The following is a 23,713-nucleotide window of genomic DNA, read 5'->3' as shown; positions in this document are numbered from 1 at the left end:
AAAAAAAAAAAGATTCAAGAAGAATATATTCCACTCTAATCACCTTCTTTTAGGAGGTGAAGCCTGCTTCTCCCTCTGCCTGCCGCTGCCCCTGTTTGTGCTCGCTCTGTCAAATAAATAAATAAAATCTTTAAAAAAATGAAAGAAAAAATGTATTTTGGAAAATAGAGGAATAAGGAATAAATGTTATTACTTTACCTTGAAACCAGTTTAACTTCAAAAGAAAAAAGAATGTGAATCCAAAGAAGCAGGAAAATAGGACCCATTACAAAGAGAAAAACCAACCAGAACTGACCCAGAAATGATATAGATGACCGAATTAGTAGACAAGGGCATTCAACAGTCATCATAGCTGTGTTCCATATGTTTACAAGTCACAAGAAAGATTGAACATGTTAAGTAGAGACATGTGAGGAAAAATAAGACCCAAACCAAACCTCGAAAGTTGAAAACTTCAGTGCCTGAAACGAAACCTATATTAGATTAATTGCATATGAGGCATTGCAAAAGAAAGATTAATATACTTGAAGGCATAGCTATAAAAACTATTCCGAATAAAACTTAAGAGACAAAAAGATAGAAAAAGACCATGAACAGACTATCAGTGAGCTGTAAGCTGTGGGACAACTTCAAGAAGCCAAATATACAACCTAAATGGGGGAGGAGACAGGAAAAAATATTTGAAGAAATAGTGGCCAAAATTTTTCCACATTTGATGAAAACTATAAATCCTCAGATTGAAGAAGCTCAGTGAACCCTAAGCACAAGAAACATTAAGAAAGGGGACAAAAATTGACATGCTTAAAAGTGGTGATGATGAGAAAATCTTAGCAGCCAAAGAGAAAAAAGACATATTTCAAAAAGAGGAATAAAGATGAGGATGACAGCAGATTTCTCGCTGAAGCAATGCAAGACAAAAGACAGTGAAGAAACATCTGTATAGTACTGGTAGGAAAAAAAAACAGTCAACCTAGAACGTTATATACAGCAAAAATGTATTTCAAAAACACAGGCCGAATACCTTTTCAGACATACAAATCCTGAAAGAATTTGTCACCAGCAGGCCTACGCTACAGTGAATGTGAAAGGAAGTCCTTCAGATAGAAAGGGAATGATACAAACTGGAAATGTGGATAGACAACAAGGAATAAAGAATACCAGAAATGACAACCACATGGATAAATACAAAAAACTTTTTTTTCTTATTATTTAAATCTCTTTACAATGTGCTCGCTTCGGCAGCACATACACTAAATCTCTTTACAAGATAATTGGCTGTTTAAGGCAGAACATTGTGTATTGTGGGGTTTATGACAAATTTATAAGTAAAATATATGAAAACAAGAGAAGGTAGAGCAGGGCAAAATGGAAGCATACTATTGAAAGGTTCTTATATTACACATGTGTGATAGAATGTCTGTGAGGAGTTAAAGATGTACACTATAGGGGCGTCTGGGTGGCTCAGTCAGTTAAGCGTCTGCCTTCGGCTCAGGTCGTGATCCCAGGGTCCTGGGATCGAGCCCCGCGTCGGGCTCCCTGCTCGGCAGGAGGCCTGCTTCTCCCTCTCCCACTCCCCCTACTTGTGTTCCTGCTCTCGCTGTCTCTCTCTCTGTCAAATAAATAAATAAAATCTTTAAAAAATAAATAAATAAATAAAGATGTACACTATAAACCCTAAAGCAACCACCAAAATGACACGACAAAGGCTTTAGCTAACAAGCCAAGAAAGGAGACAAAACAGAATCATAAAAACCATCTAAAAGAATATGATAAAGAGGAAAAAGGAAACAAAGAACAGAGGGGACAAATAGAAAACAAGCAGGAACATACTATCAACCAGGTTGATAATCACATGAAATGAAATGGTCTAAACACTCCAACTGAGTCAGAGCTTGTCAGGCGGATAAAAAAATCAGTACCCAACCATATGCTGCCTATAAGAAACATACTTTTTTTTTTTTTTCCTTGACAGAGACAGCGAGAGAGGGAACGCAAGCAGGGGGAGTGGGAGAGGGAGAAGCAGGCTTCCCGCGGAGCAGGGAGCCCGACGTGGGGCTCGATCCCAGGACCCCGGGATCATGACCTGAGCTGAAGGCAGACGCTTAACGACTGAGCCACCCAGGCGCCCAAGAAACATACTTTCCAGAAGCAAATAGGTTAACGGTAAAGGAGTGGGAAAAGATAGACTGTGCTAACAATAATAATAAAGGAAAGATGCAGCAGTGGCTCTGTCAAGACCAGACAAGTTAGATTTCAAAGCAAAGAATATTGCCAGGGATAAAGGGGTCAATTCAGTGGCACCTGGGTGGCTCAGTCGTTAAGCGTCTGCCTTCAGCTCAGGTCATGATCTCAGGGTCCTGGGATCGAGCCCCGCGTTGGGCTCTCTGCTCCGCGGGAAGCCTGCTTCTCCTTCTCCCACTCCCCCTGCTTGTGTTCCCTCTCTCGCTGTCTCTCTCTCTGTCAAATAAATAAATAAAATCATAGAAGAAAAACCCAAGAATTTCCTGTTTATCATGCACAATATAAACCACTTTATCAAAGTGGTGTGAGAAGGCCTGTCTGGGAGGGAAGGCGCGCCAGAGGGTAGCAGAGCCTAAAGGCAGAGAGCCCTGGAGAGCACCGGCTCCAGCCATGCCAGAGCAGAGACCACCTCTGGGTTCTTTCGTTACTCGATACAGTAAATACCTATTTTTACTTAGGTTCTTTTGAGGTGGGGTGGGAGTTTCAGGTGAAACTGAAGGAGGTCGGCTAGAGCTAGATGTGGGCCTAGCACACTAGTGCTGATGCGCCTTAGCTGGGCGACTTTGGGCAAGCAATAAAGGGATCGGGGTAAGATTCTTGAGGGGGAATGAAAGACCAGCCATAGACCTGACCTGACGCTGAGGGGCAGGAAATCTGAATTCTAGACCTGCTACTTTGACTTTCTCTGAGGGGCTTGGAGCGCCATCTCCCTTGCCAAGCACTCTGCTGCCCGCCTGGCAGGAGAGGGGCTGAGGGGGTGAAGGGCCTGCCTCACTCCAGGGAGCAGGGGTCACCCTCCCCACAATGCTGGCCTGCACCAGAGGCACCAGGTCCCTCGGGAATGTGTGCTTCTCAAAGGGACTCCCAGGGAGTCCCAGAACTGGGATCCATGACGCCAGACGAACACATCCATTTGCCAGCTGATGAGATGAGACAGACCGAGGAGGCAGATCTACCTCCCCAAGCTTCCACTGAGTTCTAGTGGCTGCCTGCAGGGTTCCCGGCACCATCTCTGGGCAGTAAGTACCCCGCTGTGGTCAGGGTTTGTGGTACGGGGACTTCCCAAGTCCTCAAGCATATCCTCAGCTCCAGCATTCTGGAAAGACCCTCTAGGTACAGACTTCCCCTCTTTGCAGCGAAGAGATGCTCCTCCATGGCCCCCACCCTGTGGGGCACAGGGGGCTCACGGTTCACAGCCTGGACCCTTCCTGTTTGTTGGGGCTGGAACTTGGGCCTCAGGTCTGGCCATGGACCGCCCCCCCCGCCCCCCCCACCAGCTGGCTCTCCACAGGCTCAAGCCAGGACACCAGCCATGCAGCCTCTGTCTGGCTTAGCCCCACACTCCTCTCCTGGGCCTTCAGTCCCACCCTGGTCAGGGTTCTGCATGCAGAAATGTCACCCCACCTCCAGACCGAATCCTCTGCCTGGAATGCCCTGTCCAACTCAGCCGCCACCTCATCCTTCCGGCCCTAAATAAAGCCCCACCCCTGTGCTCATGACTGTGTCCCTGACGCAAGTTCCCAGAGCGCTGGGCGGCTCAGCTGCTGCATTTTGCGCGGCCCAAGCTGCATCACAGCTATTTATGGATGTGTTCGACTCTCCCAAAGGAGGCATCTTAACCCAACCCCCGAAAGCAAGTTATAGAAATATGCTTAGAAAGGTAGAGAAGCCACCTGGAAAAACAATGCTGCTGCCTTGGAGGTGTGCATGTGTGTGTATTTTCACTTCTTGCTTCATACATTTCATTGTTTATAGAATGTATAAAATATTATAGGGCTGGGGCGCCTGGGTGGCTCAGACGTTAAGCGTCTGCCTTCGGCTCAGGTCATGATCCCAGGGTCCTGAGATCGAGCCCCACATCGGGCTCCTTGCTCGGTGGGAAGCCTGCTTCTCCCTCTCCCACTCCCCCTGCTTGTGTTCCCTCTCTCGCTGTGTCTTTCTCTGTCAAATAAATAAAATCTTTAAAAAAATAAAAAATAATAAATAAAATAAAATATAGGGCTGTAAATATTACAACCTTTTGTTTTAATTTTTTATAATGAAATCTTTAATAACTTTCTATGTAAATTCTCACATGCTTCTTAAATTTATTCCTAGGTATTTTATAGTTTGTGTTCCCATGGGAGCAATGAAAAAGAGTAAGGTAGGTCTCATGTACCAAAATAGATCTCCAATCCTATTTTTGAATTAGAAAAAGCAAGCTGCAAAACAATAGCTCCAGTATAATACCTTTTACGGGGGAAAAAAAATCCCGTAGCTACTAAAATGATAATAATTACTTAATGCCTTAAGGAGGGTAGAGCAAGGAGGAAGAGCGAGTTCAAAGAGAATTGGAGACACCTAAGTATTTAGAGGCATTAAAAAAAGTGTCGCAGTGAGACTGCTGAGCTACATACCCAACTGGTTAATGACCTACAGGGTAATAAAACCACCACCTCCAGAGCCAGCTTTTCTACCTGGCAGAAATTATTTACATCTTATCAATCTACTCATCATTGAATTGGGACTGGCAATCATCCTTTTGCCTTATTTCCAATTTTTGAATAAATATTTCTTTTTTTTTTTTAAAGATTTTATTTGTTTGACAGAGAGAGACACAGCGAGAGAGAGAGTACAAGCAGGGAGAGTGGGAGAAGCAGGCCTCCCACGGAGCAGGGAGCCCGATGCGGGGCTCGATCCCAGGACCCTGGGATCGTGACCTGAGCCGAAGGCAGACGCTTAACGACTGAGCCACCCAGGCGCCCCTTGAATGAATATTTCTTAACAGAGGAGTGTGTTACTTAACTCCTTCTCTGAAGTTTCTCTGCTGATCCCGACCTTTTCCAGTTACCACTCTGAGCTGGGTGGAAAGTGGACTGACCATACTTGGTGGGAGCACTCTGAGCTCTGAGGACACAGTTCCGGGGCCTGGTGCCATCAGCACCCTTGTCTTGAGGCCTGAGCTGGGCCCCAGGAAGCAGGAACGAGTTGGCTCTCTTCCTCAGGTCAGGGAGTCCTGGGGCAGGAGCCTTACACTATATGTCTGCAGGGAGGCTGCAGGGCTGAGCTGAGATCTAAGGACAAAGGAGTTCGCCGTGATCCGGGAGGGGGGTGACTGAGGTGAGCCGGGAGCAGCTGGAGCAGGAGGCAGGCAGCCAAGTCCTAAAGGGCCTGCTGTAACCGCAGAGAAGGCTGAGTTTATTCAGGAAGGCCAAGGGTGGGACAGGACCAAAGACTGGTTTTCAAAAGCTTCCTAAAGGCAGATGATATGGGACTCAGCGGAAGAGGTAGGGGATACCCCAAGGAAAGAACCGGGAGAGCCCCAGTGCCGGGCAGGCGGCCTTGTGGGTGCTGCGGATGAGCAGCAGGGGAAGGAGAGAAGACAGCCTCGGAAGGCTGAGGCCCTGGTGAGGGAGGAGGGGAGGCAGGGTGGGAAGGGAACATCCGGCTGAGGAAGCAGACACAGAGACACTGCCTCACTGTCTCCTTCCCTGGGTACTCTTCCCTGGGGACCCTTCCCTGGGGGTCCTTTCCAGCACCTGTCAGCCCTGCACCCCAGTCCGGATCCTGTTTCTGCGCCTTTTTTGGATCCGGGGCCACGATACCAGGCCAGGCACTATTAAAGGACCACGCTAAGCCAATCAGCAGGAAAAGCTGTTCTCCAAGGCAGAGGCCCACACAGACCGCGAGTTCCCTCTCGCGCGGCTCCCCTCTCCCAGCCCTCCCAACGCCACCTGGGCCTCCGGACCACCCATCCCCAAGTGACACACGTAGATGAGGGGACCTCACTGACGAGGGGCAGCTCCCCTGCCCTCAGCCTGTCCGGGCCCAGGCCACTGACTCCCAGAAGCCCCGAGCGTTTGTTTACTAGAACAGTCACGTGAGGCGCCACGCCCACTGAGTCACGCAGGAAGATCTGGTGGGGCGCCTGGCGGGGCGCCGGGATCAGAGCGGGGTCAACCTGGGGACTGTCTCTCCGGGGCCCAGCCGCCCTAAGTCGGGGTGGGGGGCAGGGCTCCCAGGCCGGCTTCTCCCCTTCCCAGGGTCTCTGCCCTGGCCTTACGGATTGGGAGACGCAGGGAGTTCCAGGCAGGGAACGGGGAGTATAGGGCAGAAAGCCGCTCTGGAAGGAGCTACCGGGGGTCATCAGACCAAGCCTCTCATAGCTGGGCTTCCGGATGGATGGGGGCTGGGTCGTCAGGAGTGATAGAGGGAGAAGAGTGTCCCAGGTTGGGAGAGAGGATGGGGGCAGCCAGCGTCCTGGGAGGAGCACTGGAGGAAAGACCCACGATTCTGTGCCCAAGAGGGGAGATGGGGGAACGTGGGTCTTCGGAAGGTAGTCTATACTTTCTTGTCCTCCCACCCACTGCAAAACAGCTTTCAGGCCCTTGCTCTGCCTTAGCTGGAGCTGGCATCTCTCGCATGGTCGCGCGCCCCACTCTGCCCCCTTCCCATACTCACACCGGGCCAGCGGCCTTCCCTGCGCCCAGCTCCATACCGCCTACCATCAAGCCCTTTCTCAGCCCAGCCAGTGCCCTCTCCGGCCCCTTTCTCATTTCTGCGCACGTTCCCTGCCGGTTGCGACCCGGGCGCTCTCACTCCTGCCTGCCTTTGCACCTGCTGTTCCCTGCACCCAGACTCCGACTTCCGGAGCCCCACCCCAACTCCGTACCCCGAGCAGTCCCTTTGGGAAAGCCTTCTCTGGGAACGTCTCCCAGCTCCACTCTCCGCCCCACTTCCTTTCCGGCCTCCCCGAGACCCGAAACCAAAGCGTGTGCGAACACCCCTGGCACAGGGCCTGGCACTTGCGTTGAAAGGGCTTTAGGACTGGGAACCGCACGAGGCCGGGAGCTGAGTGGGGCAGGTCACTCGGCCACTGTGGGAATCGGGTGTCAAGGGACGCTCGGCGTGTGTGGGGGGGCGGGTAGGGGACAGCGTCGGAGGGAAGGAGGGGTGTGGTGCCCGAGGACTCCGCTCCGGCCCACGCTGGGGCTAGGGTGAGGTCCGGAACTGCGAACCTGGCCGGTGCCCGCTCCTGCTCTCCCCCCTCCGCTTCCTTCTTCCCCTCCTCCCCTAGCTGCAGGGGCGCGGGCTGCCGCGGGCGGAGCTCCCTGGGCGGTGAAGCGCGAGCTCCAATTACGCAGGGACTCTCGGGGCCGCGTCAGCTCCGGCCGCCCCCAGCCCGAGCCGCGCCAGGGGGGAGACGCGGGCCGGGTCTTGCGGGCCCGGGGGCGGTGGGCAGCCGCGAGGGCCGGAGTGCGGAGACAGCGGCCTGCGATGGAAGGCTCACCTAGGCCCTCACCACTCCCTGAGTGGGGACGCCATGCAAATGGCATTCACCAGCTCCTTGGTTCTTCCCCACTAATAGGGAGCTCACTACCCATTACTACCCTGGAAGTTCTTAACACTCCCTTATTTATTCACTAAACAAATGTTTACCGAGCATCTACTATGTGGCAGAGACTGGGCACTCCTTTAGATAATAACGGATTTGCCATGACGAAACCAAGTCCCAAGCCTCTTGGTTAATGTTCTAGGATTTTGTTGTTGTTGTTGTTGTTTTTTGAGCGTATGCATCACTTTTCTCTGGAAGCCTTCCTACCTCTACCTGCTGAGTTAAGCCCTAAATCAGAGAGGGTGGAGCCTCTTCTGGTTTGAACTTGACCGAAGTATTTGGAGGTGACTAATACACCAGCGCCTAGTGAAAGCTGACTTCAGGACTTTGAAAACCTCCCCAGCTACCACCTCTATTCTCTGGAGGCAAGTAGGGAGGGGGGGCTGGCTCCCCCGAGGCTGGGTGGTCCAGGTGAAATCTGGCTCCTGCCCCTGGCCCAGCCCCTAGAGCAGGCGTCAGGGACAGAACACATGTGGTACAAGAAGCCAGGGCTTCAGAAGCTGCCTCTCTCTAAGATTAAGCCCCAGGGTCCAAAGGTCTGGGGTCCCCACCCACAAAGAAGGACACGGGCATATGCTTCAACACAGGTGGTGATTGGAATCTGTGGGGAGGAACAGCTGCATATTCCAGCCTTAAGCCAAGGGCAGATGGCCTGTTACTGCCAGACTTCCTGCAGGGGTTGGGGGAAGGAAACTTCCTCTCCTGGCCTGGGGAGCAGCCCACCCACAGAGGGAAATATCTGTGGCCCTGACCTCCTATGTTCACCCTTGTCCTTCCTTCCAGCTAGAATTCTCCCCTCTCTTCGCAAAGCTGGTTCATTCTCATCCTCCAAGTCTTTGCTCAGATGTCACCTTCCTTGTCCACCCCGTCTAAAAGTGGCCCCCTTCTCTGGTTCCCTTTACCCCTCCACCTTACTCTCTTCAGAACACTTATACTGCTGCTCTTCACTGGGGTCATCTCCTGACTCCCCCCACTAGAAGGAACATAAGTTCCAAGAAAGCTTGGCCTTGCCTTTTCTCTTGCCTTATTTTCATTAGCTATGACTTGCATAGAGGGCTTTTGTTGAATAAATGAAGTTCTCTCCCAGGATTAAAGAATTGAAAGCTAGAAGTCAAGACAACCAGGTCCTGCTCTGCTACTAATTAAAAAAAAAAAAAAATCTCCTGGGGCGCCTGGGTGGCTCAGTTGATTAAGTGTCTGCCTTCGGCTCAGGTCATGATCCCGGGGTCCTGGGATCCAGCCCTGCCCATCAGGTTCCCTGCTCAGGGGGGAGCCTGCTTCTGCCTCTGCCCCTCCCCCTGACTTGTGCCCTCTCTCTCTCTCTCAAATAAATAAAAATAAAATAATAAATTTTTAAAAAAAAAAAGGAAAAAGTGTCCCAGTTCCTCAGGGAAAGTAAACTTTTTGTTGGCACTTAATATATAAGAACTTTCTCACATAGGTCTTCATATAGGGATGTGTAGTTGTGGATAGCCACTTTCCCAACCGAAGGTGTTGTTCACAGAGCCTTGCAGCATCCACAGGGAGCAGGGTAGTAGGAGCTCAGCACGAGCTGCTCTGTAGGGCTCAGGAAGGAGTTCAGGGCTCTGACTAGACCCAGGGCTGCGGCCTGGAAGTAAAGACTTGCCTTCAGAGCAGTGTGGCTTCCAGCTTTTTGGTTTACATGACTCACAATTTTATTATTTACCTATTTCATTTTTTTACTAACAATTTTATTTTTATTTATTTTAAAGATTTTATTTATTTATTTATTTGAGAGAGAGCGAGAGAGCACAAGAGGGGGGAGGGTCAGAGGGAGAAACAGACTCCCCGCTGAGCAGGGAGCCCGATGCGGAACTTGATCCCGAGACTCCGGGATCATGACCTGAGCTGAAGGCAGTCGCTTAACCAACTGAGCCACCCAGGCGCCCCAACAATTTTATTTTTAATTGGATATTTTCAATACCATCTATAAAATATTCTTGTAAAAAAAAAAGAAAAAGAAACCCAAATTGGATTCCAGCCTTTAGATCTAATCACCTGTTTACAAGAAATGCAGAGGGAACAGAAGAATATGTTATACCACAGGGATATGATCAGCAAAATCCAGTGTGGAAAATTCCAAGGGCATACCCAGATTCTTCAGCAGATAACTTATAGGGGGAAAAAGGCGGAGAGTGAAACCTACAGAGTTCAAGAGAGTCTTAAGAGACAGATAATCAGGGGTGCCTGGGTGGCTCAGTCGTTAAGCGTCTGCCTTTGGCTCAGGTCATGATCTCAGGGTCCTGGGATCGAGCCCCGCATCGAGCCCCGCATCGAGCCCCGCATCGAGCCCCGCATCGAGCCCCGCATCGGGCTCCCTGCTCAGCCTGCTTCTCCCTCTCCCACTCCCCCTGCTTGTGTTCCCTCTCTCGCTGTGTCTCTCTCTGTCAAATAAATAAATAAAATCTTAAAAAAAAAAAGACATATAATCAAAGCAAACGTGGACTGTATAAATCTCGACTAAACAATCCAACTGCAAAAAATTTGACACAAACTGTATATTTGAAGATTAAAGAAGTATTGTTAATTTTTTTAGTGTGAAAATGCTAATGTGGTTATGTTAAATTTATTTAATTTATTTTTTTTTACAGATGGATTTTTTACAGATTTATGATGTCTGTGATTTGCTTTAGAATAACTCGGCATGGAGGTATTGGGGGATTGGGAAACAAAACTGGTCAGTGGCTAGTAATTGTTGAAGAGTAACAAGGGTAATGGGGGGATTCATTAAACTATTCTTATTACTTGTTTTTATGTTTGAAATTTTCCACAATTGGAGAGCCTGGCTCGCTCAGTTGGTAGAGCATACGACTCTTAATCTTGGGGTCGCAAGTTCAAGCCCCATGTTGAGCATAGAGTTTACTTAAAAAATTAAAAAATAAAATCTTGAAATTTTCCATAATATGTTGACATAAGGTTAGTCAACTTTCCCCAATTAGCCAACATTTCCCAAGTAAGAACATTACAATAAAATAGCTACCATCCACTATCACCATCATTTCATTAGAAAAAGGATTTTATAACACCGAAAAAGCAGGGAGGGCTTAATCTCTGAAAAAAAGGCCAGTCTTAAGACAGATTGTATTTTACTTTCTGGAAAAATCATAGCAGACACTACCAAAGACTGGTACTGGTCTGTGGGCCCCAGCTTCAAACAGTCCTTCCCAAACCTCATGTTTTTTGGAAGCTGGGATCAAAGCTAGTGGACAGGCCGTTTGAGGCTGTACCTACTTTGCTCTGTGACTCAGGAAGGCTGTCACTTGTCTCCTCTAGGCCAATTTTTCTCTCAGAAACTCAGTGTTTAACCTCGAAAGGCCCTCAAAGATCTGGTGTAACCTTTTATTTTTATAGATAGGAAGTGACTTTCTGGAGGTAACACAGCGGGACTCAACAGCAGGACCTAGAGTAGAACCCAGACTTGTGATTCCTAGTCCAGGGTTTGCTCGCTCCACCCAATGTTCTACCTACTCTTAATTGGCCCGTTTTATACCTTTTATACCTTCGTTTCAGTTGCTGCATGGACTTGCTGCCAGACCACCAGGCTTTAAATCTCGACCTTGCCGCTTGCTGGCTGTGTGACCTTGGGGCCTCAGTTTCCTTATCTGTAAAATGGGTAGGTGCTATAATAATGATACCCACCTTCTAAGGTTGTTGTGAAGGTTGACCTAATGCATGTGCGGTGCCTGCCACATAGAAAGTGCTGGGTGTGGGGCAGTTGCCCGTGTTTTTACCTCCTACGAGGATGATGAGTTCCACAGATTTATTGTGGGAAGCAGGCAGGCCTTTAACTTAGGATCATGGAATGTCAGAGCTGGAAAAGGCCTCTCGAGATCATCTACAGAAGAATCCTTTTACACAAAGAGAAAATGAGTCCCTGGGGGGACTATGTGAACTGCTGATGGTTCCAGAAGGCAGTTGGCGACAGAAGTAGACTCCTGAGGGGCCCCTGTCTGTGGGGCCCCCGACTCTACCTCACAGGGTCATTCCGTACTCAGCTGATGTCAATACCGGTCGATTAAAGACACAAGGCAACTGTATCGAGCTTTACAGTTTACAGTGAGCATTTGCAAACTTGGTCCAGGGGGAGCCTTACTCCAGCCCTAGAAGTAGTGAGTCCTGGAATGAATACCCCTTTTTGTGAGGAGAAACCAAGGCCCCCAGAGGGGGATTAGTAACCAAGGCCACAAGTAGAGGTTCAGAAATTCCCTTACTCTGGAAGATGAGGGAGTTCCTGTTCAAAGGAAGGTCAGGCGACATATGCAGAGGGAACATATTCTTCTGTTCCCTCTGCATCGTGCTCCCTGCTCAGCCTGCTTCTCCCTCTCCCACTCCCCCTGCTTGTGTTCCCTCTCTCACCGTGCCTCTCTCTGCCAAATAAATAAAGAAGGTTAAGTCAGTGTAAAATGGCTGACATCCCCTCTGCCCTTGGAAAAGTACTTCAGCTACAAAGAAGTCAACTACTAACTCCAAGGAGGGTAGAAAGGAAATCGGTTGCTATGGCAACATCGTTGGCAGCCTATTTTCCTCTTCCTCAGGTTCAAAATAACAGCTTCCAGCAGGTTCCGGGTATAGGAGGGGTGGGGGTGGGGTCTAACTCCAGCCCAGCAACTGCCCTTGGCCAATCTCCTGCCAGATTCGGTGGCAAGAGGAGGGTGGCAGCCAATGAAGAGGCCTGGAGCTTGTGTCATCCTCCTGGAGCCAGGTTGGAATAACCAGAAGCAGGCGCACAGGACCGTTTCCATGGTGACCTCCCTTAGCAAACTGACTGGTCCTGTTAATGAGCACTGGAAAATTCCATCGGGCTAAGGCCTGATTTTGTTACCTTCTCTGCCTCCTTCCTGTTCCAAGGCAGGGATGAAGTCACTGCGGATGTTTAACTCTTTCCCGAGATGTGCCTGGCTCCAGCCAGACCTTAGGGCCTGGGAGGTGGACTGCGAGCCCTGCACTGTGCTTAGTGCTGCAGGGAAGGGAAGTTGCTGGTCGCTGGTGACAGCCACCATTCGTAGGGCACATCATTTGAGCCAGGCACTGTACTAAGCTGCTGACAACCTCACAACCGTGACAACGGGGTACTACACAGATCATTCCTGTTTCACTGAGGGAAAACTTGATTCCGAGAGGTTAAGTAACTTGCCAATGTCACAGAGCGCAGGTAGCGCATGGAGGAACAAGACTCGGACCAAGTGTGTGGGACTCTTGGGGCCACTCTCTTCATGACTCCTCTGTATAGTGCTTGCAGTGGGGCAGGACCCGATGGGGTGCAGGACGGGAGGGAGATATCCGTGGTCTTCAGGGGAGCTTCAACAAGGAGGGTGACATTTAGGTTGTGTGGAAGAACAGGGAGGAAACACCAGCTGGTTCTAGGACACTCCAGTTGCCAGGCTGGAGCTGAGGGCTGGTGGTTGACACCAGACAGGCCCCAGGGAAGGCTTTGGGCCCTGGGCCCAGGCCTCTCAGCCTCTAGAAAGTGGCCATGCTGGCATTCTGGCTGGGGGCGGGGAGGGAGTCCAGCCTACACACATTCAGGCCTGACTCCTGCTGGGGCAGTGCTGGCTTGGGCTGGGGGCGGATCTGGGGACCCAGCCGCTGGAAAATGGAGTCCCCTGGACCAGCCCAGGCCAGAGACCACACAGGATCGGCTGCGTGGATGCTGCAAAACCTGCATGTGGAGCTGCTTTCGGCTGAGACAGGGCTATAGGTAGCCTGGGACTCTGTTTTCAAGGACATAAAGTGACAATGATAAACAGTACACCGTAGCTTACCATAACAACAGATGAGTCACTGGGGGAAGGGTGTGATCACAGGAGTGCTGAGGTCACTGGACCACGATGGCTGCAGGACAGACTGACCATTCAGCAGGGAAGGCGTCCTGTGGGAGGAAAGGGGCTCCGCCTGGCTCCTAAAGCAGGGGTGGGGTGGGGGGCTCCGACTGGCAGGGAGAATGGGCATGTCCTTGGGGGAGAGGTAGCAGATGTCCATGAACTAGGGAGCTGGCAGTAAATAGGGCTGGGAGAGGGGACACAGAAGGGACACGACTGATTGAGCTTTATGGCCCAGGTTCAGGGTGGGGCAGTAGGTGATAAAGATCTGGGAGAATGAGGAAGGGTGACCCTTGGTAACCTCTCTGTACCCTCTGTCTACACCTTGGGCCTCAGCTGGTCGTTGCTTGAGCAGAACAGTCATGGAAATTTCCACCTAGGTTCTATTCCCAAAGCTGTTAGCTCCACCTTCTTCCCAGGCCCTGCTGTGTCCACAGTTCTTCTGCTTGCGTAGGCTGTGGCTACAGAGGCCTGGGGCAGCCCTAGAGACTTGGTGACAGTCAGAGAAGACCCATGTGCCGTGAACTTGTCTGAGCTTCAGGCACAGGGCATCACGCTGCTACGGATCACCAGGCTGTCCCCACACTGATGGGCCTGGAGGCCCCAGGATTCCTGTTCCTGGGAAGGCAAAGGAGGAGAGTGACAGCGTCCACCATTACTGCAGTATTCTTGAGCCAGGGCAGCTCCACGTGGGTGTCTCTCCCCCAGAACACATGGTAGCAGGGCTGGCATAAGCCCTGAGTATTGGGGGTACCCCACTTCTGCTCCCGAGAAATTATCTGGATGCTCTATTTTCTTGGGGGGGTAGCATTTTGTATATTTATTTCTAGAAGCTCCTAAGTGGAAGAGTGACTTCTGTGGAGAGGGTGGGGCTGGGAAGACACTGGAAGTTCTCTCTTCCCCCTCTCCTCCCCGCACTTTCCCCACACTGGGCTCCCAGCTCCGCCCCAGCTCCCCGCTCCAGTGAGGTTCTTCCTGAATAGCAACAGCTGGGTGCAGGGGCCAGACAGAATGGAGCCAAATGATGTATCCGTGGTGTCCGCACCCTTCTCCACAGCTGGGGAGGGACTCTCCCTCAGGGAGGTTGGCCCAGACCTGCCTCTCCCATGTTTGTGTGTGAGTGAGCCTGAGGCTCCTCGGGCCCCACTCTCAGGCTCTAGAAGTGGCCCCTCATCCTCCCTGCCAGCCCGGCTGTGAACCCTGGAGTACCCCTGACCTTCAGAGGAACAAGGGGAACATGTTAACACCCATCAGTATCCAGGAAAATACAGGCCGTGTTGTGACAGAGTCACTATGGGGTGGTGATATGAGATGATTTGGATATGCGGGTCAGAGAGGCCCTTCCTGAGGAGTGATGTCTAGGCAGGGTGATGAGAATGAGTGTTATCTGAAGAGTCGGGGAGGTACCTTCCAAACGGATGTGTCATCAAGAGTTAAAGAACATGAGTCTGGAAAGGGCCAGGGGAGCTGAGGGCGCAGAGAGGAGGACACCAGTGTGGGGAGCCCAGAGAGCCTGCGGCAGACTTCCCTGTCTTCTTTGTCTTGTCCCATGGCCACCACCCACCCCCATCCAGGCCTCCATGGCCTCTGACTTGGGCTCTGACAATGGACTCCTGGGCCCTCCCGAGTCTGCCATCTCTCCCAGCTCAGCCACCTTGTAAACAGCAGCCCCACAATACTTCCCACGGCCGGGGCCTCTCCCAGTTCAGAGAGGCCCAAAGAGCAGAGTCCAAACTCCTCCTCCAGGTAACTGAAGCCGTGCCAGCGCTTACCCCGGTCTCCTCTTCGTGCCTCCCCTGCTTTCTAGTGAGTTCCCGCCACCTAATGAGCTTTAGGGTCTACTCCACCTCCATCACTGGATGGCTCTCCTGTTGCATTAGCCCTGGAGAAGGACCTGTAAGGCCCGGGGCTTCTGTTTTTACCTGCCTGTGTTGAAAAATACACCTCAGGGGAAGGCTATTTCTTTTTTTTTTCTTTAAGATTTTATTTATTTATTTGAGAGAGAGAATGAGAGAGAGAGAGAGCATGAGAGGGGGGAGGGTCAGAGGGAGAAGCAGACTCCCTGCCGAGCAGGGAGCCCGATGCGGGACTCGATCCTGTGACTCCAGGATCATGACCTGAGCCGAAGGCAGTCGCTTAACCAACTGAGCCACCCAGGCGCCCGAGAAGGCTATTTCTGAAGGTCCACTGGGCAGGCCCTGGAGGCGGAGTAAACAGAGGCCCCCCGCACAGGTGAGGCTTGACTGGGGCCTCCCGTGGCGGGTCACACAGGGGAATGACAATGAGGCCTGAGCCTTCAGCCGCTGCTCCCCTCGCTCTGGAGGCTGAGTGTTCAGCTGGAGCTCCGGGGAGAGAGACACTGAAGGTGGCCTTCGGGTTTCTTCATGGCTCAGTCTGTCTGGAAGTTCTCCGGAGAGGGAAGTGGGACCCGGTTTCTTACTGCTCCCCACAATTGCACTGCATCCCAATGGGCAGTCTCATCTCTGTCAAAAGCAGATGCCTTTTGTCCCTATCACAGCACGTCAAGTTGTCTAATCACCTCCTGCTTCCTTCCTCACACCCTTCCCTTCGGGACTCAAGCAGCACAACAAACTACTGAAAACCTCACAGGATGACGGAGCTTATTTTTCACAAGTGACTCTGGTCAGGACGTTCCAGGTCGGGGACGCCTTTGTCTTTCACAGCCCCTCCCGTGCTCAGTGATGAGTCAGTCAGTCACACTGCCCTTGCTGAGCCTGGGCCACACATGCTCCTTCCCTATTCTGCTTGGGGTTTTAACTCCCAAAGAGGTGCTTTTGCAATGTAATCATTTAGTTGTTACTCAACAGACACACACAGAACTTCTATTGTGTGCCAGGCCCTGGTGGTGGCGAGAGAGACATCCTAGGCCTCAGTTTGCTCATCGGTCTCAGGGATAACAGCAACATCTCCCTCACAGGGAACCGGGGTGAGAACTTAAAGGAGATCATGCAGGGAAAGTGCGCAGCACAGTGCTCAAGAAAAGTCACAGAACATCAAGCTGTGTGCTGTATTTACCATCCTGCAGACACATCGGGGACAACAGAGGGGCCCAGGAAAGCACAGCAGACTGTTCTTGGCTGGGGAGAGGAGGTCCGTAGAAAGTCTCCACTCAAGACTAACTGGGACAAAAAAAAAAAAAAAGACTAACTGGGCCAAAAGGAGTGGCCAGAGGGAGGAGGACAGTGTGGGGAAAGAAGGTCTAGAAAAGCTGGCGTGAAGCCTGTGAGGGGCCTCGCAGAGCTCTTAAGCTGGGGAGATGAAGCTGAAGCAGCTCCCCTAGAAAGCCATGTTCTGCCCTTTCTTTTCATACTGTCCTCCAACAGCCCGTGGTGCTACAGCTGGGCCTCCATTGCCAGGCCTTCCAGAAAGATCCACAAACAGACTGCAGGGCCCAGCGCCAAGGACATTATGTGGTGAATAAACTAAAGAAGGGAACTAGCAGCAGGGAGCTCATGGGCTGGGGGTCGGGGAATGGTTCTTCCAGGATACCTTCTCCTTTGTTCCCCCCAGAAAGAGCATTCTATCTCACACAGAATCTTCTACATCTTCGAGGAGGGTACAGTGGGAAGATGGATGCTTCTCTCAGGAAGACAGCAGGAGAATGTTTCCCTTACTTTTCTGCCTCGGCATGTTCAGTGCCTGAGAGGGAGACGCCCTAGGCTTCCTCTTCTGACAGCCTTCTGGGGAAGGCCAATGACACGGCTGCCTGTAGTTTTGCTTACTTGTTTTTGCTGGAATTGCCCTCAGCTCTCTGCAAGGTTATAATAGTGTGTCTGGTGGGTGTCAGGGGTTGATGTCAGACCTTCTCCACCATACGTTTTTAGCTGTTCAAAATCCCCTAGGAAACAATGATCTCTCTTCCCTGTGATGGAGCTCTGAGCTGTGTCACCTCTGTGGGATTTTCCGGCTGCCGGAGCTGGCCACTCCAAGACAGGGAGCCAAACGTTTGCACCATTATTGTTCCAGGGATCAGCTCTGGGGAGGTGGGCAGGCAACAGGAGGGGGCTGGGAACTGCAAATTCCTAGAGTCCTTAGAAAAGAAAAAGCTGTTTTTTTTGGACTCCCTTGTCTTTTCTTTTTGATCTGCATTTCCAGAACAGTCTTGGGTAATGCAGTATTAGATAAAAATCACAGAATTAGATAAAATCAAACAAAAGAGGTGTAGCTGGAGTCTCACCCAGACTGAACTCTGGACTCCAGACCCAGAAATGAAGGCCACCGATGGCTCCTCTTGAGTAAACCTGACTGGCCTTGCTTAAAAAGGGAGGAAGTGGAGTGGATTCTGGCATTCTCTGGAGGTTTCCAGCCTGACGTTTGTCTGGAGCAATAGGCCCAGAGGCCGAACCTTAAATTGTTGCTGCTTTAGTCCTTTTTATTGCCCCACCTCCTTGAAGCCACAGCCAGGAGGCCTCGAGTTTTTCCTGCTCCCTTCCCATCTTTGTTTACTGCCTTTTATGGAATTAGCATCGTCACTCCTTTCATCTAATCTCCTCGTTTTACACAGAAGGAAACTGCCAATGAGAAGGGATTTGGGTTAGTGCCCGAGGTCACACGGGTGTTTGTCAGTGGAGTGACTGCCACAAACAGACCAAAGGCCACCTATTTTTAGCCAAGGCTTTTATGGGGGGAAGGGGCATGAAACCACTCGCTAAAATGGAGTTGCTCTCTTATATTTGAGTCATTAGGTCCAGATGAAGGCTAGGCTTCAGATGGAGGTGATGCAGGATACAGCAGCATCAGCGGAGAGAGCCGTGGCCATCAGACATTCTGATTAAAAGGAACAGGGATGCAGCCAGAGAAGAGGTGCCTTGAAAAAACACAGTTTTATGTCAAAGGGATCCTCAAGGAGTTGAGAAAAGGGCACACAATCAAATGTATTATTTATACCTTCACCAAGGAACATGGTGATTTGGGGCCAACTTGTTTAAGTAAACGTTTCCAGAAAAGAAGGCACTCACTATATAAAAAGGAGGAAGGAATGAGGATATTTTGGAGACAGCAAAGCTCTCTTTGTGAAACAAAAGCTAGGAGAGGCGAAGTCAGTAAATGTTTGGGCCTACACAGTAAAAACAGGGGTTAGCATCCATAATCTCCTCCAAAATATCATTCACTTACTAACCGGTAAAAGAAACTTTCTCTCTGGCCTTGCTTGGCAAGTCCTCTCTTTCTGCACAACAGATTCCTGAGTGCTGACCTTCACTCAAATCTCTATTTCTTTCCCCAAACCCACGGAGCATTAACCAAATAACACACAGCCATTTTAATCGTATGAGGAAACTGCTATAATCTGTAAAGAGAACGGAAACGACTAGGTTTGCAACACTGAGTTGCATAAAGCACTTCGAAGCTCTTCATCTCAGGAGCTCTAGAGTGGGAGAGAGATCACGGATGGCACAGGACGTCCTGAGTCCTTCCCCAGCCCCGGAGAAAACCGCAGTAGAGGCTGAGGCTGACAGACGCCCCGGAGAGGGCATGGCGGGGCGCGGCGGAGGGGAGGAGGAGGGGAGGGGGAAGGGAAGCAGCTCGAGGTCAACTTCTGGGATTCAAGAATAGATTCTGGTACTAATTAGCTGTGTCTGATTTTAGGCAGATCATAAACTCCCCAGGCTCCCAGCTCCCCGTTTGTAAAATGAGGTGACCCAACTCAGTTTTCCTCCTTCCAGCGCTAAAATCCCACTAAAAAATTTCCAATCCAGAGCAAACATCAAGCCTGTGTCTGAAGGGAACCATCTGCATCTCAGTAATATTCCGCCCTTAAAGGCAAAGTGGGGGAAGAACATGAAACTCCAACAGCTTTGGCAGAGTCATGCGGGCGAGCGAAGGTGGGGAGGTCAGTACCTGCTCCCGGACGCCAAAGGGGTTTTGAAAACAGAGAATGTCAAGTTTCTACAATTCCCATGTCACTAGTCAGATGCCACACTATCGTGTCATTGAACGCCGTCTTTCCCTCTCCGAATTCACTGCCTAGAGACCTGCCACTTTGTAGATTCCACAATAAGGCCCCTGGAGTGAGAGAGGACGGGTGTCAGCACCCAGTCGTGGGTTCCAGGCTTTAAACCACGGTGTCCCGCAGCTCCTCACTGTCTCTGCTTTAGTTTCTTTTCCAAAAAGTGAGGCAGCTGCTAGGTCAGTCTCGGAGACCCTCTTCCACCTCGCGCATCCTAGACTAGAAAGACCCGGTGACATGCAAACACCCGAAATCTGTTACAATAAAGAAACAGCATTTGATAATTACAAGGGTATCCTGTGCGAACTTTCAATTCACGGATGACTTTGATACAACATGGAGGAATGACAAAGCACAGGAAAGGGGAAGAAAAGGCAGACCTGGGCTGTAAATGGGAGAGAGGGCGGGGGTGAGGGCAGCAGCCCGAGTGTGGTGAAAGGGCGGAGGGGCGGCCGCGTTGCCCCGGGGCCCAAACCCAGCTGCCCCCATCCCCCGCCACGCCATTCTCTGGCACAGGCCCAGGGTCTGGGGGCGGGGCGCGCATGCGCACTGGCGCGCTGCGCCAACCGCCTCCGCTCCCGGAGGCGGCTAGGACCGGCTGGATCCGGTTAGAGCCAGCGGTGCCCGGCCGCGAGCCGGCGCCTCACAAACGGAGGCGGCGGCTCACGGCCCGCGTATCCCTACGCCGGGCGGGTGTGGGATACGCTCTTGTGCCGCACCCTTCCCCCAGCCTTTGTCCCCGTCCTGCACCTACGGGCTTTTCGGGCCTCCGGACAAGCCGCTCCCCGCAGTCTTCTCGGCCCCGGCAGCCCGAGGGTTCTGGACGCGGAGCGGAGCTTGGCCGGGTGGAGCCGGCATGGACGCGTCCCCTCCCCCATCCCACCTCGCCCGGTTCTCCGCGCAGTCGCCTTAGGCGCGTGGAAACCCCTGTTCGGGAAGCCCCCGGCGCCATTGTTCCCAGATTCTCCTGCTTCGCCCGGGAGTCAGATTCCCCCTTTGCCGCCCCGGGAAACGAGGTTTTTCTCAGAATTCTTGTCACGCAGTGCTTAGTCAGCTTTCCCTTTAGTTGGGAAACTCCAGGGGGTGCTTTGGAAGCAAAACTGCTCAAACTACAGAAAGGAAAGGCTTTGGATTTGGAGAAGAGCTTTTGTTTCCCTTGCAACTCTAGTTTAAAAAACTTGGGGAGTGGAGCCAAGCCAGCCTGTAAGCACGAACTTAGAAAAGCAAACCCATAAGCAGAGTTTTCACGAATATTTGAAAAAAACGTCCCCAGACTGGCTGCCCAAGGTCGTTGTGTCTTTAGAGGCAAAACCTTTGGCGTTTGGGCATCGAAGAGGACACTTAAACTTGGTTTTCACAGCAGATTTGGATTTTGAGAGCTTTAACGGGAAGCTTGGAAGGTTAGAAACGGCTCACGTTTGGAAGGAACAAAAAGTAGGCATGATATTAAAAAAGCAACCAAAAACGTGGGGGTCTAGCTAGTATTTCGTAATTGCAAAGACGGGAACGTTAAGCATGTCAAGTAACTAACACAAGTCCCCCCAGATGCGTCGTCATATCTTAGCAAGCCCCCCCAGTTGGCTCGCCAGCTCGGATGCAGGAGACCGCTGTACATTGTGGCTACTTGAGACATTTTCTAGAAGTGGATTTCCACATTTAGTAGATTCTTAAGCAGATAACCCGGAACGTTCGTGCTTCTCCAATCACAGGATAACCGGAACATGTCCAGTATAACCTGAGAACCAACTCGCACGACCGGAGGCGGTTTGGGGGGACAAACTGACACTTTGCCTAAGATGGCTGCGGCCTATTTACCAGGCTGATGCTCGGTTATGTAATAGAAATGAAGGCCGTCAGCAAACCCATTTTAACCTTCCTTCAAAAAGCACTAAATAGTACCTACTGTACTCCCGAGAAGACATGAAAGGTATTTAAAAAGCTACTAAAAAATTCCCAAGTAATGGCTCTGAGTTCAGGGGAGTAGTTTGCTCTACTTATATGTGATTTTGTTTTTGCCTAAATCTTCAGCTCAAATCTACTTGCTAGTAAGTTTTGGATATTTCTGGGTACACAGTCGATAATTAAGTTGCCTGCACTGTCACGAAAAATCTAGAAAGTCTTGGCAAGCTTGGTTCTATTTTTAACCCGTCCGAGGAACTATTTTTGCTTCCCTCACAAAGGCGGCGGAGGGTTATTGAGGCCGCGGTGTGCTTTGGCTTTCGGCTATAAATACGCCTCTCCGGGGGCTCTGCGGCAGGCTTTCAGGCAGCGAGCGCAGAGACGCCTGGGGAGGCAGGAGGCACTGCTTGAGGAGACGCAGATAAGTTTTTCTCTTAAAAAAAAAAGCTAGGAATGAATACAGTTCTTTAGGAAGTGTAAATAGTGCTAAAACTTAATGAATTGCATAGCATTAAATTCTTACAGTAATCTTAAAAAGAACTTAAAGGGAAAATAATGAAGACCTTAAAGAGTAGTTTAAGAAAGAAAAAGCTCTTTCTAGAACCAGACGGAGGCTAGGAGGTGAAACTTCTTAATGGAGTGGAGAAAACCTAATTTTTAAAGAAATTGCTTAGAAGGACGGCAAAGTCCGGGATTCAAAAAATCCGTAAATCGAAGGGCAGCCATTTAGGTTGACGTTAAAATGTAAATGACCTAAATAGAGCTTAAGTGTCGTTTTTTCTTTAAAAAAGGCAAGTTGTAGGTGACTTTTGTCTTTTAAAAAGATAAACTTTAAGGTGATTTAAGAGCCCTTCAAATTAATGGCGCAGTGATGATTGCATCATTTGCAACCTAGATCTTAAAGTAGGACTTCCTAAAAGCTGACAAATACTAGGAGTGGTAGGATGAAAATTTGGAGAGATTAGAAAGTTGAAGTGGAGAACTCAGAAGACAGAAGTACAGGAAGGTGAAGACTTAAAGACAGAAGTACAGGAAGGTGAAGAAAAGATTTAGAGAAGATAGGAAAATTGGAAGAAAAATTACACGCCTTTTAGAAGACAGAAAAATACTATAAACCCTTGAAGGCAGGAAGCGGAAGAAAAAATAGAGAAACTAGAAAAACAAGGCAACTAAGGTCTCATATACAAGTTGAGGAGAAAGCCAGAAGTTGGAAACGAGGTGGAAAATACGGGCAGGGCAAGTATTTCAGGTAGAAAATGGAAAACAAGCTAGGACAACTATTGAATACAAGTGCACAAGATAGACCTCAAAAAAGAAGATAGAAAAGTCTAAGCCAAAAAATTGGATAAAGTACAAGAAAAGAAAAGCTAAGGAGGAAACTAATTTTTAAATTCTTAGTGGAATTTCTCCTAAAAGCCCATGAGTTTAAATTCTGGTGGTACAGAAGCTAGATTTGAGAAGATGAGGGTGTTAAAACTACTGTAGACCGGGACCAACTTAGAAGAATTAACCCGGAGCTAGAAGGGAAAGTTAAAAATCAGTTGTACAACTTTTGCTACTAAAAGGACTGAAGTTATTTAAGAACCCAGGTAGGATATTTCTGGAGAGTTAAAAATGTGAGTTTAAATACAGTAGCTTTTAGTGTCTTGGAGAATTTAAAGAACTTTTCATAACAAGTAATTCAAGATCAAGAATTAACTACCAACTTAACATTTTCACATTGGACTTTGAGCTAAGATTTTTTAAATCCTGAGGACTAGCGTTAATTGGCAGCTGACCCAGGTACTACGCAGAAGTGGATTCAGTGAATCTAGGAAGACAGGAGCAGCAGACAGGATTCCAGGAGCCAGTGTCGGTGAAGCTAGGACTGAGGAGCGAGCTGCAGCAGTTCGTGGTGAAGATAGGAAGGAGAGCGAAGTCCGGGAGCCAGTGCGGTTTGGTGAAGGAAGGAAGCTAGGAAGAAAGAAGGAGCCCTAACGATTTGGAGGTGAAGCTAGGAGAGAGGATTCCAGGAAGGAGGAGCCAGTGCGATGTGGTGATGAAGCTAGCGAGCGGCTTGGCTTGGCGACCACGCGGAGGCGGCGAGCAGGCGGTGTGGAGGATAGATAGAGGATCCTAGAGCAGCATCCCAGTGTGCGAGGCCGCAGGGAGAGCGAGTGGTGTGGGAAAAACCCGCGAGGTCGGCGAGGTCGGCTAACGTGCTTTTTGTAACTGGAGTATGGTAACGTTTTACTTGGTTTTCTAATGGTAACGGGGGCGTTGAGTACTTAAGCGCTAAGGGATTTGTGGGGTGTAGGCCGATTTCCGGGTGTTGTAGGTTTCTCTTTTTCAGGCTTGTTTTCTCATCTTGTCTGAAGCTTTTGAGGGCAGACTTCCAAGGCCCGGAGGAAT

General features: G+C 50.2%; 3 long non-coding RNA genes across 3 annotated transcripts; 2 read left to right on the top strand and 1 right to left on the bottom strand.

The window, feature by feature from the left end:
• Window positions 1–9,521: 9,521 nt before the first annotated feature.
• On the top strand, window positions 9,522–19,713 carry LOC145716103 (uncharacterized). The gene is made up of 2 exons (XR_014138490.1): window positions 9,522–11,249; window positions 12,270–19,713. It is a non-coding gene; the product is annotated as an uncharacterized LOC145716103 (long non-coding RNA).
• Window positions 18,100–20,517, bottom strand: LOC145716102 (uncharacterized). The gene is made up of 2 exons (XR_014138489.1): window positions 20,178–20,517; window positions 18,100–18,283 (listed from the first exon to the last, which is right to left on the bottom strand). It is a non-coding gene; the product is annotated as an uncharacterized LOC145716102 (long non-coding RNA).
• A 25-nt stretch (window positions 20,518–20,542) lies between these two features.
• LOC145716104 (uncharacterized) lies at window positions 20,543–22,103 on the top strand. Its single transcript, XR_014138491.1, has 2 exons — window positions 20,543–20,626; window positions 21,133–22,103. It is a non-coding gene; the product is annotated as an uncharacterized LOC145716104 (long non-coding RNA).
• The last annotated feature ends 1,610 nt before the right edge of the window (window positions 22,104–23,713 follow it).

The sequence above is a fragment of the Leptonychotes weddellii genome, chromosome 11 (genome assembly GCF_054177405.1).
Source record: "Leptonychotes weddellii isolate Sample4059 chromosome 11, ASM5417740v2, whole genome shotgun sequence".
In the NCBI taxonomy this organism is placed as follows: Eukaryota; Metazoa; Chordata; class Mammalia; order Carnivora; family Phocidae; genus Leptonychotes; species Leptonychotes weddellii.
Note: the sequence above shows the minus strand (reverse complement) of the source record. Positions and strands in the feature narration are given on the sequence as shown.